This window comes from Oncorhynchus tshawytscha, linkage group LG16 (genome assembly GCF_018296145.1).
Source record: "Oncorhynchus tshawytscha isolate Ot180627B linkage group LG16, Otsh_v2.0, whole genome shotgun sequence".
Lineage (NCBI taxonomy): Eukaryota > Metazoa > Chordata > Actinopteri > Salmoniformes > Salmonidae > Oncorhynchus > Oncorhynchus tshawytscha.
The window spans coordinates 42,495,025-42,511,232 of record NC_056444.1 but is presented as its reverse complement, the minus strand read 5'-3'; the positions used below and the strand labels follow the sequence as shown (position 1 = coordinate 42,511,232).

The 16,208-nt window shown below is 44.4% G+C and overlaps 1 protein-coding gene across 4 annotated transcripts in view; it reads right to left on the bottom strand.

Annotated features, from left to right (window-relative positions):
- Positions 1-16,208, bottom strand: part of LOC112215694 (protein scribble homolog) — a 138,708-nt gene that overhangs the window by 78,678 nt on the left and 43,822 nt on the right. The gene's annotated exons all lie outside the window — the stretch shown is intronic.

The following is a 16,208-nucleotide window of genomic DNA, read 5'->3' as shown; positions in this document are numbered from 1 at the left end:
CAATCTTCTTCTGGATCATCCAAATGCTCCCTAGCAAACTTCAGACGGGCCTGGACATGTACTGGCTTAAGCAAGGGGACACGTCTGGCACTGCAGGATTTGAGTCCCTGGTGGGGTAGTGTGTTACTGATGGTAGGCTTTGTTACTTTGGTCCCAGCTCTCTGCAGGTCATTCACTAGGTCCCCCTGTGTGGTTCTGGGATTTTTGCTCACTGTTCTTGTGATCATTTTGACCCCACAGGGTGAGATCTTGCGTGGAGCCCCAGATCGAGGGAGATTATCAGTGGTCTTGTATGTCTTCCATTTCCTAATAATTGCTCCCACAGTTGATTTCTTCAAACCAAGCTGCTTACCTATTGCAGATTCAGTCTTCCCAGCCTGGTGCAGGTCTACAATTTTGTTTCTGGTGTCCTTTGACAGCTCTTTGGTCTTGGCCATAGTAGAGTTTGGAGTGTGACTGTTTGAGGTTGTGGACAGGTGTCTTTTATACTGATAACAAGTTCAAACAGGTGCCATTAATACAGGCAATGAGTGGAGGACAGAGGAGCCTCTTAAATAAGAAGTTACAGGTCTGTGAGAGCCAGAAATCTTGCTTGTTTGTAGGTGACCAAATACTTATTAATTTGCAAATAAATTCATAAAAAATCCTACAATGTGATTTTCTGGATTTTTTTCTGGATTCCAATTGGTGGCTGACTAAATACTTTTTTGCCCCACTGTATGCTATTTATTGAAATAGGCTATAGCACATATGAATAGGCAGATTACTGGGAATGCTGCCTTGCCATGCGCTTCCCAAGGCTAAACTATCGTCTGTTACGTCTCAATGTCTGTCAATAGTCTTCGATAGACGATACTATCATAATATCGGCTGAACCTAGCGGCCAGCTCGCACATAAAACTCCCAACCCTGAGTCAAGTCAGAGAACATGAAACGGGAAAAAGTGTTTTCTAGTGGAGGTTAACCTGGTCTACTACCTAATCTTAATCTACTACCTAAACACATGTTTTGTGTTCTGTGGCTCTCATTTAGCCATATTAGTGTGCCAATGTCAGGACAACAGGTCCATGAAAAAGGGACACCCCAAAACATCCCTCCTCCGTCCCCTGCAGTCACACACACACACACACACACACACACACACCTCTTTACGTAAATCAAATACAACTCTGTACGTGTGTGGTACCCTAACTCCATCAGTAGGACAAGCCGGCTCATCAGTGAGAACCAGCGAGCTACATTTCCTTGGCGAGTGGGGCCTTCTTTTACCCACACCCTCGTGAGTGATGTGTTTTGCTCACAAAAGGGAGTGAGGGTGGAAGGGAGTGAAGGGTGGGTAGAACTGGGAGGGGAGAGAGAGAGGATGTGCTTAGTCATTGGGAAAGAAATATCGATATATATTGGGTACTAATATGTTTTATTTATTGATACATTTTTGCTAGGTAGCATTAGCTAGCTCTAGTCGGCTATACCTGTGCCAAAACTTTTTCCATCCTATAGCTTGTTCTTAATCTTCTTTATAAAATAGTGAGCCACCATGTTTCCAGAACTTTCATTTACATGACTGATAAACTTGTTTTCTCATGGCTCCCTCTGCACCAGGTATGGTGAGTAATATGCCAGGAACATAGTCTTGCAATAAAACCACAGTATCGAAATACATACAGAACCGTGAGAATCTTAATACATACCATATCGGCACCTAAGTATCGTGATATCGTATCCTGAGGTACCTTGATATTCCCTGCCCTAGATGTGCTCTGATGCAGCAGAGGGCACTGTGGCACAACAGTCCACTCCTGGGGTAAAGCTCCCCTGAATTCCCTTGGTACAAATCTAGGCTCAGCTTCACCTCAAACCTAATCTTAACTCTCGGTAGGGATAATGCTAAACTGACCCACGAACAGGGTCTAGGGGCAATTTCACCCTAGTTTTAAACCAGGCCGGATTCACATCCTCACTTTGCCAGGAGAGGTAGGCCTAGATGAGTCTCATGAAGTCAGTCCAACAAAAAAGCTGATGCCACTGATGTTGAAACGCCACTGACGGTACCAGGCCAAACATGTTGCTAGATTACTGCAGGAGCAGCTGTGGGATAATGACCCGTTATGCTGCAGTTGAGTACGTGATAAATACAGACAGTGTGTGAAATAGCCTCTGTAGAGCAGGAGAGAACCACTGAACTACAGTTAGTGTGTTTACTGTGTAGTCGGTCATTCAGTCAGTGACACCTGGCCACCTATGAGAGGCCGGTGACAGAAGCGCTTGTCTGTGAGGGAGAGCGCCCCATGGGACCAGTGTGTGTGTGTGTGTGTGTGTGCCTGTGCGTGTGGCTACGTGACAGACATGCAGCACTACAGTGAGTGTTTGAGGAATGACATGAGAACAGCGGGCTCTGGGAGGGTCCTATCTGCACTTCACCCAGAAACACAGCTAGAGTCTGTGTCCCGTTTGGCTTACTGACACCCCTCTCAGGGGCACTGTGTGTGTGTGTGTGTTTCCTTGCCCTCAGAGACTAATTCCTTGAGGGTAGCCATAGAACACAGCTGATTTCATTTGAGCATGTGTGTATTTAGCCTGTGTTTTCCTACTGCAGATGGACATAAAACGTTCAGAACTGCATGAGCAATTATTTATCCGTCCGTACACACACAGCTTGTACTGTTTACAGAAGCTTATCACTGAGGGCGGTTAGGCTAGCTAGTAGCTACTATAGGTGAGGCACTGAGTGGAGAACTGTTAATGTGAATGTTTGTGTTTAAGACTTGGTTTAGTGTGTGTTTATGTGTGCTGGAACAAAGCTGTAAACCCACGGGTAGAAATTAGTGTGTGTGTGTGTGTGTGCGTGTGTGTTTGTGTCCTGTGAAAGCAAGGCCCATAGCCTAATGAGGAAGTCGGGGAGCAGCCACTACCCCAAAGACAACTGTGTTGCACAGAGGACATGCGCTTGTGTCTATGTCAGTATGTTGACTATCACAGTCGTTTCCAAGCACAAATTAGCTGTGGGGTGACTTGGGAGCAGCCTGTTAGAAGATACCCCTCACCTGGGGTGGATTCATTAGTGCAACCAGTATTAAAACAGTTTTGCAACAGAAAACAGAAAAACAAGAGTGTCCTATTGGACAAATTCAGTCAGTCCCTCCCCATTTTGGTCCATTTGGTTCCTAGTGATCAGGCCCCAGACACACGGGGTATACCCCAGACTGCCTTTCACAACCCTAAACAAAAGTCAACCACAAGTAACAGGGTAAAGAGAGTTAGAGAGATATGCAGTGAGAGATGGAGCGACAGAGTAGGGTATGTATGTTGAGTAAAGGTGCGATGCTGAGCTGAAGCTCCATGGACAGAGGCGTCAGTGTTCCAGTCAAGTGACTTAATTTATCCTCCGGCTGCTGTCCAATCAAACCCTTACACACAGTGGTCCGGTGGCCTGTAATGTACAAGAGACCAATGAAAAACCCAGACAGGTCTGCAGCATGCTGTGGTTGCCCTAAATGTATGGATTGTTGCCCCAAAGTTATGAATCTAGAGAAACCCAAACACACTGTTGAGCCCAGATTTGCAATCAACATCATTTTGAGTGGAAAAAACAGAGAGAGAGATAAATTCAACAAAAAAAGAAACGTCCTCTCACTGTGTTAATTTTCGGCAAACTTAACATTTGTAAGAACATAACAAAATTCAACAACTGAGACAAACTGAACAAGTTCCACAGACATGTGACTAATAGAAATTGAATAATGTGTCCCTGAACAAGGGGGGGGGGTCAAAATCAAAAGTAACAGTCAGTATCTGGTATGGCCACCAGCTAAATCTGCAGTGCATCTCCTCCTCATGCACTACACCAGATTTGCCAGGTCTTGCTGTGAGATGTTACCTCACTATTCCACCAAGGCACCTGCAAGTTCCCGGACATTTCTGGGGAGAATGGCCCTAGCCCTCACCATCCAATCCAACAGGTCCCAGACGTGCTCAATGGGATTGAGATCTGGCCTCTTCGCTGGCCATGGCAGAACACTGACATTCCTGTCTTGCAGGAAATCACACACAGAACGAGCAGTGTGGCTGCTGGCATTGTCATGCTGGAGGGTCATGTCAGGATGAGCCTGCAGGAAGGGTACCACATGAGGGAGGAGGATGTCTTCCTGCAACGCACAGCATTGATATTGCCTGCAATGACAACAAGCTCAGTCCAATGATGCTGTGACACACCGCCCCAGACCATGACGGACCCTCCACCTCCAAATTGATCCCGCTCCAGAGTAGAGGTCTCGGTGTAACGCTCATTCCTTCGACGATAAAAGCAAATCCGACCATCACCGCTGGTGAAACAAAACCACGACTCGTCAGTGAAGAGCACTTTTTGCCAGTCCTGTCTGATCATGCGACTGTGGGTTTGTGAACATAGGTGATGTTGTTGCCGGTGATGTCTGGTGAGGATATGTCTTACAACAGGCCTACAATTCCTCAGTCCAGCCTCTCTCAGCCTATTGTGGACAGTCTGAGCACTGATGGAGGGATTGTGCGTTCCTGTATAATTTGGGCAGTTGTTGCCATCCTGTACAATGCCCACAGGTGTGATGTTCGGATGTACTAATCCTGTGCAGGTGTTGTTCTGGGACACTGTAAAGTCCATGGAGAATAAGAACACCTCCTCCCAGCTGCCCACTGCACTGAGGACAGGAAACACCGTCACCACCGATAAATCCACTATAATTAAGAATTTCAATAAGAATTTTTCTACGGCTGGCCATGCTTTCCACCTGGCTACCCCTACCCCGGTCAACAGCACTGCACCCCCCCACAGCAACTCGCCCAAGCCTTCCTCATTTCTCCTTATCCCAAATCCAGTCAGCTGATGTTCTGAAAGAGCTGCAAAATCTGGACCCCTACAAATCAGCCGGGCTAGAAAATGTGGACCCTTTCTTTCTAAAAATGATCTGCCGAAATTGTTGCAACCCCTATTACTAGCCTGTTCAACCTCTCTTTCGTGTCGTCTGAGATTCCCAAAAATTGGAAAGCAGCTGCGGTCATCCCCCTCTTGACCCAAACTGCTACAGACCTATATCTATCCTACCCTGCCTTTCTAAGGTCTTCGAAAGCCAAGTCAACAAACAGATTACCGACCATTTCGAATCCCACCATACCTTCTCCGCTATGCAATCTGGTTTCAGAGCTGGTCATGGGTGCACCTCAGCCACGCTCAAGGTCCTAAACGATATCCTAACCGCCATCGATAAGAAACAATACTGTGCAGCTGTATTCATTGACTTGGCCAAGGCTTTCGACTCTGTCAATCACCACATCCTCATCGGCAGACTTGATAGCCTTGGTTTCTCAAATGATTGCCTCGCCTGGTTCACCAACTACTTCTCTGATAGAGTTCAGTGTGTCAAATCGGAGGACCTGTTGTCCAGGCCTCTGGCAGTCTCTATGGGGGTGCCACAGGGTTCAATTCTTGAACCGACTCTCTTCTCTGTATACATCAATGACATCGCTCTTGCTGCTGGTGAGTCTCTGATCTCAACTTGCCTACCTGGTTAAATAAAGGTGAAATAAAATAAAATCAATAAACACGTGGTCTGCCACTGCGAGGACGATCAGCTGTCCGTCCTGTCTCCCTGTAGCACTGTCTCACAGTACGGACATTGCAATTTATTGCCCTGGCCACATCTGCAGTCCTCAAGCCTCCTTGCAGCATGCCAAGGCACATTCACGCAGATGAGCAGGGACCCTGGGCATCTTTCTTTCTGTGTTTTTCAGAATCAGTAGAAAGGCCTCTTTAGTGTCCTATGTTTTCATAACTGTGACAAAATTGCCTACCGTCTAAGCTGTTAAGTGTCTTGACGACCATTCCACAGGTGCATGTTCATTAATTGTTTATGGTTCATTGAACAAGCATGGGAAACCGTGTTTAAACCCTTTACAATGAAGATCTGAAGTTTAGATCTTATCTGTCGGAAAGATATCAGTTTGTCTCTGTGAATGGTTTGTCCTCTGACAAATCAACTGTAAATTTCGGTGTTCCTCAAGGTTCCGTTTTAGGACCACTATTGTTCTCACTATATATTTTACCTCTTGGGGATGTTATTCGAAAACATAATGTAAACTTTCACTGCTATGCGGATGACACACAGCTGTACATTTCAATGAAACATGGTGAAGCCCCAAAATTGCCCTCGCTAGAAGCATGTGTTTCAGACATAAGGAAGTGGATGGCTGCAAACTTTCTACTATTAAACTCGGACAAAACAGAGATGCTTGTTCTAGGTCCCAAGAAACAAAGAGATCTTCTGTTGAATCTGACAATTAATCTTAATGGTTGTACAGTCGTCTCAAATAAAACTGTGAAGGACCTCGGCGTTACTCTGGACCCTGATCTCTCTTTTGAAGAACATATCAAGACCATTTCAAGGACATCTTTTTTCCATCTACGTAACATTGCAAAAATCAGAAACTTTCTGTCCAAAAATGATGCAGAAAAATTAATCCATGCTTTTGTCACTTCTAGGTTAGACTACTGCAATGCTCTATTTTCCGGCTACCCGGATAAAGCACTAAATAAACTTCAGTTAGTGCTAAATACGGCTGCTAGAATCCTGACTAGAACCAAAAAATTTGATCATATTACTCCAGTGCTAGCCTCTCTACACTGGCTTCCTGTCAAAGCAAGGGCTGATTTCAAGGTTTTACTGCTAACCTACAAAGCATTACATGGGCTTGCTCCTACCTATCTCTCTGATTTGGTCCTGCCGTACATACCTACACGTACGCTACGGTCACAAGACGCAGGCCTCCTAATTGTCCCTAGAATTTCTAAGCAAACAGCTGGAGGCAGGGCTTTCACCTATAGAGCTCCATTTTTATGGAACGGTCTGCCTACCCATGTCAGAGACGCAAACTCGGTCTCAACCTTTAAGTCTTTACTGAAGACTCATCTCTTCAGTGGGTCATATGATTGAGTGTAGTCTGGCCCAGGAGTGGGAAGGTGAACGGAAAGGCTCTGGAGCAACGAACCGCCCTTGCTGTCTCTGCCTGGCCGGTTCCCCTCTTTCCACTGGGATTCTCTGCCTCTAACCCTATTACAGGGGCTGGGTCACTGGCTTACTGGGGCTCTCTCATGCCGTCCCTGGAGGGGGTGCGTCACCTGAGTGGGTTGATTCACTGTTGTGGTCATCCTGTCTGGGTTGGCGCCCCCCTTGGGTTGTGCCGTGGCGGAGATCTTTGTGGGCTATACTCAGCCTTGTCTCAGGATGGTAAGTTGGTGGTTGAAGATATCCCTCTAGTGGTGTGGGGGCTGTGCTTTGGCAAAGTGGGTGGGGTTATATCCTTCCTGTTTGGCCCTGTCCGGGGTGACCTCGGATGGGGCCACAGTGTCTCCTGACCCCTCCTGTCTCAGCCTCCAGTATTTATGCTGCAGTAGTTTATGTGTCGGGGGCTGGGGTCAGTTTGTTATATCTGGAGTACTTCTCCTGTCCTATTCGGTGTCCTGTGTGAATCTAAGTGTGCGTTCTCTAATTCTCTCCTTCTCTCTTTCTTTCTCTCTCTCGGAGGACCTGAGCCCTAGGACCTGAGCTCCAGGACTACCTGACATGATGACTCCTTGCTGTCCCCAGTCCACCTGGCCATGCTGCTGTTCCAGTTTCAACTGACCTGAGCCCTAGGACCATGCCCCAGGACTACCTGACATGATGACTCCTTGCTGTCCCCAGTCCACCTGGCCATGCTGCTGCTCCAGTTTCAACTTCCACCTGACTGTGCTGCTGCTCCAGTTTCAACTGTTCTGCCTTATTATTATTCGACCATGCTGGTCATTTATGAACATTTGAACATCTTGGCCATGTTCTGTTATAATCTCCACCCGGCACAGCCAGAAGAGGACTGGCCACCCCACATAGCCTGGTTCCTCTCTAGGTTTCTTCCTAGGTTTTGGCCTTTCTAGGGAGTTTTTCCTAGCCACCGTGCTTCTACACCTGCATTGCTTGCTGTTTGGGGTTTTAGGCTGGGTTTCTGTACAGCACTTTGAGATATCAGCTGATGTACGAAGGGCTATATAAATAAATTTGATTTGATTTGATTTGATTTGAAGTTATTTGGATTTTTACGAATTATCTTTGAAAGACAGGTTCCTGAAAAAGGGACTTTTTTTTGTGCTGACTATAGATTCATCTCTATGGATTAACTAGGAGATCAAGTGGGGCACAATTCAAAGAAAGGACACCTTTTCAAGTTGAGAATTACATAGCATTAATATTATCCCTCAGTCTTCTCTCTCTGTTCCTCTTTTTCATCAGGGAGTGGACTGCACACTAGATGGTGGCCTATTCACTCTGCTCCATCTCCTGGTTAATCCAGTGCCAAACACTGCTCCACTACTACTGATCCCCCCCACACACACACACACACACACACACCTGGGGTGAGGGGCATAAAAATGGGGTGGGTGGCAGAGGAAGGGAGGCAGGGGAACAAATGCTTTTGTGATGGCCTCTTCTTTCAGGACCCTGGCTGGATGGGAGAGAAAATAGAAAAGCAGCTCTGGGAGGATTTGGTTGAGTGAGTAACTTGGCCAGTCACTTGAATAGGAGGCCCCATGTCATGACAGCACTCGATGTTCCCTCAAAAACATTTTCGACACAAAGCAAACTTCATGTCTGCTGTGCGCAAAGTTGAATGTTGTGAAAATTCGGTGAAACTTCCAGCGCGCGTTTACTGTGAACACTGAGGCTGTACCCTCTTTAAGTTACAGTTTTAACAGTGGCCAAGAAGGCTACTGTGTCTAACAATGTAGGCTTACCAGAGTGGCATACCATCAAAAACATCCCATAACATTTTAACATGGAAATAGCTGTTGTATCATTCAGCATACAGCAGCAGCCAATGTGTGGTGTTCAACGTAGGGCTTGACCTGTTAACCTTCAGACGAGGAGACTAAAAATGTTGTGTTGTTTGATTCAAGAAACCACTTTACAAAATAGAATGCATCATTCCAATAATCATTTCAATATCATTCCAATAGAGAATCTGACAAATTATGCTACCCTCTGCCACTTAGCTTAAATAAGCCGGTCTCAAAATACAACACTAGCCCTTTAAAGAAAAATAAAAGACAACTGGAAATGTACAAGCTTTGTGCTCTTGTAGGATGCAATCACTCCCCTATTGCGTACTACAAATGATCTGTAACTGGTCTAATAACGCACTAACTAGCAAAAGATATGAACACGTGCTTACACGCAGCTCTCGCTATGATCTCAAAACAAGCGCATCTACTCACGACCGCTCATGCTGTAAACACAGTCCTGTTCAAAGTAAATGGCACAGATCCATATATGGCAATGGTCTATTTGCATATAGACCTACTGCAGCTCTGATTGTTTATGCAGCACAGGTCTGTGTACAGCACGAGCTGAGTAGTGTGTTCCAATGCAATAGAATCCTACTCCGATGTGTTCTGCCTAGAATAAAATCTCTAATATTGCGTTGCTTCGATCCCAATTACCACAGTGAAGGGAAACATTGATAGTGTTAACAGGGAAAACTCTAGAACAGTTGTCACCAACCTTTCCTGAGTCTAGATCACCGAGTTAAAATGCAAGCAGAGATCTACCGCTCAATTTTATTTTAAACATTACTTAAAAAGTGTAAGAAATTTAAAACAGTCCTGTAGCAATGAGGTTTGTGCAGTAAGCTATAGGCCCAATACGTTATCCCGCATATTGGCTTTGTTTGAATCGCCCTGCCAATGCAGTGACATTTTTTAAATATTTGAGTTAGGCTATATGATCACACCAGCAATAGATCCATTGTTGTATTACTTGTGAGGCACAGTTAAAATTAAGTGAGCATACATTTAAAAAAAAATTTTTTTTTTAATTTACTAGGCTGATGGTTTTTGAATCTGATGTTCAGTCTCAGCGGAGGGAGAGTGCAGCAGACTGAGCGTCCGCCTCAACATCCGCTCTCCCTTTCCTCCAATGACACAAAAAGGGACACGGTCTTCCAGCTGATGGCGAAAATTGAGTCGTGCCTCAAGCACAAATTCATATTGTAATTCCTATGAACAGAGAAAGTGAAATATTCCTTGATATTAAAAAAGACTCAAGCCGCTAAATAACAACGCAAGCCTATAGATACACTTTCCTACTCGTTCATTACTGCTGCAGTGCTTGTTGTAGCGCTGAGTGGAAATAGGAAGAACATGCATTTTATGGCTTATAAAAGTGTTGAATACAAAGTGTTGACAGTGCTGAGTAGGACCTTAAACATGAACTCCGTCAAAACAGCAGCTCTTTGCTGTATTCGTTGACAGTGTCTCTAGTCATGGTTTTAAACATTTTGAAATATCATAGTATCAACTTTACTGTAGCTTTCTTTTATGTCTGTTACGTCACAGCAGACGCAGTAATCCGAGTTATGCGATTGGCCAGCGGTAGGCCTATAGTCCATTTGATTTGCTCTCTGGGCCTGCCAGGAAGGTAGAGTTTGTACCTTCAGACACATGCAATTGTTCAAAATGGCAACAGTTCGACCTAGCCGACAGCCCAAGACCCCCAAAAAATGATATTAATACAAGGCTTTATCGTTGTTTTTTTTACAGAAATGTTTGGCGATGGACTTGGAATTGCCTTGGAGATGGACCAGTCGACCGGTTGGTGACCACAGCGATAGTTTGTAACTGCAGTAGTATTTTTCCTTCATAGCTTGTTCTCCCATCTTTTTAAATACGGAGCCAGTTTTCAGCCATTTTATTTCTGTGAGACTTTTTCCTGTTTGTCCTGTTTTGCCTTTTGCCTCGGGAACCTACACAAAACAGCTTTGGGTGTGCGGTAGATTCTGCCTAATTTCTATGACTGATCAAAACTCGTTCTCGTGGCTCTCTCTTGTCCCTCTTCAGCAGATATATGGTGAACAATACATACAGAATTGTGAGAATCGCAATACATAGCATTTCGGCACCTAAGTATCGTGATTATAACGGATCGTGAGGACCCAGCTCTACTAGAATGGTGCTAACTGGGAAATAACAAAGAGGAACACTGTCTCTGAAAGAAACTCAACAGGTGTCTGAAACTCATGTGAACGCATGGGTGTGTCCCAAACGGCATACCATATTCCTTACATAGTGCACAACTTTTTACCAGAGCACTATGGGCCGTGGTCAAAAGAAGTGTACTATAAAGGGAATAGGGTTGCCTTTGGACGCTCACCATGTGTCCTCTCTCTTTAGTCCAATATCTCAATCATGTGCTTGACTTAAATTAAGTTGATACATGATCCATAATCAACAAGAATGCTATAATAGAAGAGGCATTGCCAATGCCGGTCTGTAGCGTGATAGTGGAGTAACGGGGGGTTAAATAGTTCCACTGCTGTGCTGTTACAACAGGGTCTCGTTGTGCGCCCCTCCCCTCACTCCACAGGGAATGAAACCAAAAGCCCCAGCAACACATCAATGAAGCCCCTTACCCATCCACCACCCCTCCTCCTCCTCCTCTCACTCCCTGGCCTAGCTCCTCCACCTCACTCTCAATTTTACTTGGGCTTTAGGGACAAAGGGTGAGCGGACAGCCCCATACAGAGCAGTCCGTCACAGGGTGGCCCACTCTCTCTTCCCTCCCACCGGTTGAGCTGGGGGATTCCTCCATTGTTCAGAGAGGGCAAGAGGAGGAGAGAAGAATGGTCTGGAAGTGGAGGGATGGGGGGGGCTTGAAAGACAGCTAGGAGGACAAAAAGGAAAGAATGACTAAGAAGAGGAGAGGGATAGAGAGGAGAGAGGGCAAGAGAGGAATGGTGGATTATTAATGAAGAGGGGAAGGTAAACAATGGGGTTCCCACAGGGGAGTTGCTCTCTGGTCATGCTGCTTAGCGTTTGTTTTGAACCCTAAGCCATGACTAAACACAAGATATGCCTACATGTTTTTTCCTTACCACAACACAATCTGCTCAGGGAAAACTGAACTCTAGCGTATTTAAAAAGTATCTCAGAGTAGGACAGCTGATGAATAATCTTATTCATTATGATCTAAAAGGCTAAACTGATCCTAGATGAACACTCCTACTCTGAGAAGCTTTATGGATTCGGGCCCCAGTCTGATCAGGTTGTGGTCAGGGAAAAAGTATTTTACTGGGAAAAAAGGTAACACGTCAGTGCTCCATGAGGTCGCCCCTCTTGGTCTGTGCTAAGTGGTTCAGCCCAGGGCTAAATCCCTCCCATGTTGACAGTGTGCAGTGGTTTACTCTGGCCTACTAGTGGCATCACCTCTATTAACCGAACCGTTCCTCTGCCTCAAACCTCAACCAACCTCCCCCACACACACTCCCTGTGTGTCAATAAATGCAAGTGTGTGTGTGTGTATATAATCTACTGTACACATGGTCCACAAACAAACCTGTTCTATTTGTTAACACAATATGGCATGTGCATTTAATTTAAAACAGCGTATCTTAAATCAGATTAGCCATGTCATCGTGCACATCTCGGCACGCGATCCTCGGGCTACACAAACTGAACGTGGCCACAGAGGGCAATCAGGCCAATCAGTACACACACAGTCTGTACTAAGGATGTAACGAGTCACATCGGTCCCCGGTTCAAATGTTTAAGATGAGTATGTCGGTATGCGGGACCCCAAACCGATCCAAATATAGCATGAATCGGTCAGAAAATCGATTAAAAGTAACAAAATACCTCATATTTTGTGACAACTGATGCGTCCTCTCCTTCAGTGTCGAACTAAGCATTGTAACTGTTGACAGTCATTCATCTATAAGTAATTCTGCATGCCGAACAATCCATGAAATACCAGTAGCCTAGCCTAACTGCATTCAAATGTTTGTCAAATGGGTAGTTAGTGGAGTGACTAATTTAAGTTGCTAGATTGTTATCAAATGCGCTGTTAAATTGTGTTTTATCAGAACAAAGTAGCCTAAGCTACAGCCCGAGACAACTCGTCTGGCCATAGCCTACCTACTGATCGTTACATTGCATAGGTTAGATTACATTTTTATTAGCAATAGTTTTGGTAGCTTTGCGTTAAAGCATCCGTGTATATGGTCATTTTTAGGAACACAGGGTACCCTTGATGATTTCATAACAAGGCCAGCAATCGCTTTTGCTACCCACAATGCACCTTCAAAGCGGGAGGAGAAGAAACGTTCGCTCCATAACAACTTACAAACGGTCTCAACCATTCGACGAACTCCAAAGTTCTGACATATATTCATTGGCTATGTAATAGCTCATTTGAAGGTCAATATTCATACACTACTAGCTCAAACATTTTGAATCTGCAAAAATGACAAATTAGCAGGTGGTGGTGATTTCAGATCAAAAGTAGGGGGACAAAAAGCAAACATTGGCCCCCTTATAGTGCGGTGGTAAATGCCCAGTTTCCCTTATGGCTCAGTTCAGGTGACTACATATACACGATTTACACACACATACACAGCTTGAGAGCTCTATCAGCAGCGGATTTAAATTTGGAGTGGAAAATGAATGTGTTTATACAAAATTGTTAGTGCATCGTACAGCATCGATTCGTTCCTCTAGTCAAACAGAATCGTTTCAAACTATCGTTCCTGTATCGTATTGAAGCCCATGTATCTAGATGTGTAAAATCGTCTTGGAAGGGAAAGGGGTAGCACAGGTAAGTAGCAGGCATTGTACACAGAACTCCTAAGCACTTATTTCAGGCCACCTGCAGTGGTTAGCTAGCTGGACCACACCGAGAGCTGCCTGGGTGATTGTGGTTACAGCTGCAACTGCCCTCTGGCTAGCACCTGTCTGGTAAGTCCCTTTGATCTCTACCAAGTCACCCAGTCATAATTCAACACAACACAGAGCCAAGTACAAAAGTCAGGAGCACTTGCACTACCTGCAGGGGACATACTACTACAGACGGATACTACAGACGGATACTCCGTTCTGATGGCGGTGGAGAAAGAAGGGATGCAAACTGGACACTTGTTTTTTTTTTGCACTGAAACATGCAAAAAATCCCTGCTAGTGGGAAATGCTGGTTAACTAAGTAAACAACAAAGAATTTGACCACACAGCTAAAAATGGTAAGGAAATCAATCAAATGTTATTTGTTGCCTAGACTTTACTGCAAATGACACTCATTTGGGGCGGCAGGTAGCCTAGAGCGTTGGTAGTGGTTAGAGCGTTGGACTAGTAACCGAAAGGTTGCAAGATCGATCCCTGCGCTGTCGTTCTGCCCCTGAACAGGGCAGTTAACCCACTGTTCCTAGGCCGTCATTGAAAATGACTTAACTGACTTGCCTTGTTAAATAAAGGTCAAATTAAAAATAAAATGTCTTGAGAAAAAAACACGAATATTGCAGTTAGCCATGACAGAACGCTTGTTACCACACACAAATCTAAATATTGCACTTGGGGAAAAAAAATCTTAAATTAGAAATAGAATGAAACATACAGGCATTATATTTTTGCTCTATTATAGTGACCACTATAGTAGACATTGAGTGCAAAAATAACATTCACTGAGTAAAAAATTAAGTAATCCCCCCTCACTCACACACAAGTGTTACTGTCAGGTTCAACACAACAAAAGCAATGTCTTTGGGCTAAACTGCACACTTTTACATTGTACACTTTCTGCCTGTGGACATCTGTTCTACAATGTGCCAGCACAGCATTAGACCCTTTGCTGACATCATTTCTCTCTTTCAGGCAGAAAGTACACCTGGCATACCACCTTGATCCACTGACGTATTGAAAAAGTGAGAAAGAGGGAAAGTGTGTCGTGTTCCTTTGACCTCTGTAGTGGCATCCAGCTTAAGCCAGGCCCAGCTACACTAGATCCCTGAAGCAACGCCTCATTTTCACCTAATTCTCTCCTTCTGAAAATTAACCACCTACTGTAGAGTCAAAACATTAGCTCATAGATTAGTTAACATTTCACACATAGTTGCTTACTGGACCCTGGCAATAACAGTCATGTTATAGGAGTCGTATACCAGTTAATACTATAGCAAATTGGTTAGGTTACTAACATTAGCTCATCTGATGTTTTAACGGTCGCTAGCTGTCTGACTATTAGCAAGCTAATTTTCACACCTTAAAGTCAGTCATTTGATCACTAAGTTGGCTAATGTTGCTCAACATTTCTCTGGCTGGTTAACAGAGAACTCAATCCAACTAACAGTAGCAAGATGCAGTTGAAGTCTACATACAGTTAGATTGGAGTCATTAAAACTCGTTTTTAGACCACTCCACAAAATTCTCGTTAACAAACTATAGTTTTAGCAAGTCGGTTAGGACATCTACTTTGTGCATGACACAAGTAATCTTTCCAACAATTGTTTACAGATTTCACTTATAATCACTATCACAATTCCAGTGGGTCAGAAGTTTACATACACTAGAAGTTGACTGTGCCTTTAAACAGCTTGGAAAATTCCAGAAAATGATGTCATGGCTTTAGAAGATTCTGATAGGCTAATTGACGTAATTTGAGTCAATTGGAGGTGTACCTGTGGATGTATTTCAAGGCCTACCTTCAAACTCAGTGCCTCTTTGCTTGACATCATGGGAAATCAAAAGAAATCAGCCAAGATCTCAGAAAAAGAATCTGGTTCATCCTTGGGAGCTATTTCCAAACGCCTGAAAGTGCCACGTTCATCTGTACAAACAATAGTACGCAAGAATAAACACTATGATACCATCATATAGGGAAGCCTAGTTGTTAGAGCGTTGGACTAGTAACTGGAAGGTGGCAAGTTCAAACCCCCGAGCTGACAAGGTACAAATCTGTCGTTCTGCCCCTGAACAGGCAGTTAACCCACTGTTCCTAGGCCGTCATTGAAAATAAGAATTTGTTCTTAACCGACTTGCCTAGTTAAATAAAGGTAAAATAAATAAAAAAAATACCACTCAGGAAGGAGACGAGTTCTGTCTCCTAGAGATTAACGTACTTTGGTGTGAAAAGTGCAAATCAATCCAAGAACAGCAGCAAAGGACCTTGTGAAGATAATGGAGGAAATGGGTACAAAAGTATCTATATTTACAGTAAAACGAGTCCTATATCGACATAACTTGAAAGGCCACTCGGCAAGGAAGAAGCCACTGCTCCAAAACCACCATAAAAAGCCAGACTACGGTTTGCAACTGCGCAGGGGGCCAAAGATCATACTTTTTGAGAAATGTCCTCTGGTCTGATGAAACACAAATAGAACTGTTTGAC